This window comes from Patagioenas fasciata, chromosome Z, assembly GCF_037038585.1.
Source record: "Patagioenas fasciata isolate bPatFas1 chromosome Z, bPatFas1.hap1, whole genome shotgun sequence".
NCBI classification, from domain to species: domain Eukaryota; kingdom Metazoa; phylum Chordata; class Aves; order Columbiformes; family Columbidae; genus Patagioenas; species Patagioenas fasciata.
In genome coordinates this window covers 27,806,678-27,811,048 of record NC_092560.1, presented here as the reverse complement: position 1 = coordinate 27,811,048, position 4,371 = coordinate 27,806,678, and positions in this window count along the sequence as shown.

Genomic DNA, 4,371 nt, shown 5'->3' with positions numbered 1-4,371 from the left:
GAACAAATCTGTGGTTACACCCAAAAAAGGAAACTTTCTGCTAGGCTTCGCCTTTACTGTCCCCCATGCATGCACAAACTGCAAGTAAACCGCAGCAAAGTTTTGGCATATTGTATGCTGTAAAGTAAAAACTTACTCCTGGGCTCTGTCTTAAATCATTTAATTTCATGAAATATCTCTTAGATAAGAGAAACATACATCACATGGTTAGTCAGAAATTATTCTAGAAGTTCATTTAATCTCATCTGGGGAATTTAAATGAACTCAAGTAAGTAAATTAAGTGCTGAGTTAATTAAGTTGTTAATTAGTTAATTAACTATTATGGTTTTAAGTGATGCCATTATCAAACTGACATAAATTTCAGTTTAATTTCCTGTATATAGAAAGTCTTCATGAAACTGTAAAAGCTTGGGGGCTTAATCCTTTCCACAGAGTTTTGCACCAAATGCTAACATATTCATAATAGGGTTTTTATTATTTAGTGGCAAGGGCAGTTTTAAAAACCATTTAACTAATTGCTTTTAAAAACATTTTTTTTTTCTATTGTGTTATTGTATCCTGGAATAAAACTTCAGACATGTATAAAATAAAACAAGATGATGGAAATTTTGTAATGAACAGACGTGTTTGAAAAAATGCCTTATTTTGGGGTGGGATCTCTGCTGATCACTAGAGAATATTCCACTTGTAAATGTTGATCACGTCTGGTGGTTTTGTGTGCTAAGGGCTACCACGTGTGGTATTGTTTTTCTAGAAGCCTGGAAAATTCCAAATGTATGTTTTTAGCTCTGGGTACTTTTACTCAGTGACATTTCGTCAGGTGTAAGTACCTAAGTTTGTCTCGTGCATGTGCCCTTTGTGTGTGTGTGGGGGGAGGGTGAAGGGGATGGGTCTTATTTGTTTGTTTGTTTCACAAAAAATCTACGATGAAGACAGGATCAGAAAGGAAAGAGGCCTTGGCCTGCCTTAAGTCACTAATTTAGGAAACTCAGCTAATGTCTGCTTGTTTTTTGTCCTGCTTTTATGAATAAAGACAAAAGTGAAGCTGAAAAATGCGCAACTAGAGAAGGCAGACTTTCCCTTCTTACTTAATTAATAGAAGAAACACTGAAATAAGAAGCAGTTCACAGGTGGTACTGCCACAGCTTAGTCTGTAATACCGTGGAGGCCTGCAAGTTTTCTTTTTTTTAACACAGTGCAGTCAATATTTTAATACAGAGAATATGGATGTAACTTCTGGATAGCAAGTCTCAGTTGTTTTTCCCAGCCGGCTTCCATAGGGCTGCTTGCAGGCAAATTTGAAGAGTGGTTCTGACAGTGATGGAAACATGCAGAAGGTTTTGAAGTGATTGATACATGAAGAAGGTTTTGATGTGGTGCTGCTATTTTTAGCTAAAATAGTGACAGGAATACATGCTTCTCCACAACTTAACATGAGCTTTACACCAGTTAATCGGCTTGTCTGTATTGCACCATATGGTACTCAGCTTGGTCAAAAACAATAGTTACATGAACTCTTGACTTGAGGTCCCATGTGGTTTATGTCCAAACGCAGGAAATCATACAAATTATAGCCGTAAAGACATACTAGGTTTATTGCTAAACCAATGCAGAGTATTCCCTATAGGGCATATTTGTGTGCTCTTTGCATTCTAATTTAAATGACTTGAGCAACAGCTCTCCCTGCTAAGAGAGCTGTTTCATTTTTTTATAAATTTCATGGTCAAGAAGCTTTTCCCACTTTGTTTACAGTAACCCCACTATTCTTAAATATACTGTATGTGTAATACTAAATGATTATTTGAATTTTGGAGTTTATGGCCTTCAAATATTTGAAGATACTAAGCTATGATAACAAAATATACAAGCATGAAATTTCTTTTTGTTGAATTGTAATTCTACTAATAAAGAATTGAATAAACAACTTTACATATTTGAATGGTTTCTAGAAAAAAAGTTTCTTTCTTTTTACAGTAGGAATCATCCACCTCTATAAATCATATTAAGTTCTATTTCATTACCCTAAATCACTCTTACTGCCTTTGATGTTTGGTTGATAACAGGTTTAAGAGAGACTAGCTTGTCATTACTGCTAACAAAGTTTTTGTGAAAATGCAGCAATTTATTTGTATTGGATGTTGTGTTTAAAAATAAACTTTGAATTAAAAAAAACCTCTTAGAAATATTCTGTAATAAAAATGTTTTTACTGATTTAAGAAAAAAAGAAGTGCTTTCCATGATTCAGTATTTTGTACAAAGACAGAATAATCTTGCCTTTTAAAAGTGCCTGATTATTTTGAGTTACAGTCCTTTCTGGGACAGCTGATATTCTCGATGCATCCAGCAGAGGAAACAGAGATTGGATAGCAATCATTATTCCTGTAGTGTCAGACCTGATAGCAATGTGTAACAGTACTGTCGTCATCGTAATCTTGTTTTAAAGTTCAGTGCTACATCAGCATACTGCCAAACCCTTGATTCTTAATATGGAAAATTAATGCATACATACACGCATACATATAGATACGTTTATATGCACGTGTATGTGTGTATTTGTATGTAATGAATAGTATTCATGTAGACATGCACATAAAGCTTGTACATATTCTCAGAAAACAAAAAGTATTCAATATTGTATTCTGTTTGGGAGATGCTGTATTTTATTTGTGAAAGTATTTTTATGAGGTTTTATTTATTACTGCCGAAAATGGAACACTCAGCTTTTCTTCACAGAAAGGTGAAGATGAAACAAATTGTTAGATTTGTGAAATCTCAGAAGTCTTTCTTGTTTTGAAATTTGAATTTGCAAACCATGGCACGTACATTATTTTTACTACAAAGGCTATCTGAAACATCTATCCAGCAATGCTATGCAGGTGTGTGTGTAATGGGAAAAGCTGAAGATCAACAAAATAGTTTTTTCCACTGTTGCTGGACTCATTCTTACTATGGTTGTTTATGCTACGCAGAATCAGAGAAGTGTTTCCTTAAAATCTTAAGGTTGGTTCATGGCCAGAATATGAGAAAAATTGCAGAAAATATTTATGAGCATCTATGAATAGTGCTGATGGTAGCAACACATGGCAACACCATTTCTTGTTGAAAGTTAAAAATAATGTGTCTGTAATTAGTTTGAAATCAAGTGTTGGTGCCTTTAAATAGGAAGCATAATGGCCTCAGTCAAACACATTATAGAGGGCTTGAGTAGTTAGCAATTCCTTCCTTCTCAAAAGAAGGTAATCTTCTAACCAGGAAGGCTGGAGAATTCCTGAGATAATTTTAAACAGATTGTCCTTTTTTGATGTGTTTGGCATAAAACTGTGGGCTTTCCAGGTTTTGCATGAAATGGAATAAACGTTCGTGTACCAGATTATGCATATCTGCCATTCTTTCTTCAAAAAAAGTTTCAGTATTATTTTCTAATTGTTGACACATGTAGTTTTCTTTTCCTAGATATCATGTGCTCATTGGTAAAGAGCTGAAAGTGGTCAGAGAATGCTGGCTCATGGCATATCTGATACAGTGATATTCTCTTTTCCATATTTTCTCCTGCAGTGTATGATGCAGTTTCTCTCAACTAAGGTAGATGTACCTGGTTTAATATTCTGTTTTTTAACCTGACTTCCTCTGTTTCTCCAGATGACAAAACAGCATCTTCCCTCTAGATCAAATGTTACCCCAGATATTGCAAGTCTGACATTGGGAAAGGAGGAAAATTCAAATTAATGTCTGGCTGAAAGAGAGTTATTTCAAGGCTAGAAATGTGTTTGCTTTTCCAAAGCCAAGGCCAGGTGAGGCAAAGCTTTAGTCTCAGAAATGCCTGCTAGGGAGGACGATCACTTTTTTTTCACCATTAACTTTCTGCATCTTCACAGTGCATTGGGGCTCATACTACAAGACAGGATGATGCTAAGCACTGTCAAGAATAAAACAGAAAGGATTGTGTATTCCAAAATTTCATAATTTGTGTGCTTTTAAACGGTATTTGAGTTTGAGTTAAACTGTATTTGAGTTTGTATTTTTAGGTGCTGTACAACCAAAAAGAGCTGTTACTATAGAAACAAAAATTAAGCTGATGTGAATATCCCTAGACTCTCTGTCTACTTACTTGGACAACCAAATAAGGGGGAAAAATGACAGGAAGAAAATTATTATCTGCTGCCGGAGGTATTAAGTGGTGACTGTTTAAAATCCACTTCAGAAATTTTTCTTTTACTTTAAGAAAATACAGGGTTTCCTTAGGAACAAATGGAATATAAAGCAAAATCAAATCTGAGGTAAGCCTTTTAGAATAGTGCTTGTGAGACTTCTCTTTTCTGCTGATGCAAAATAAATCAGCATGCACATCTCTGCTGTTTTTTGACAATGCT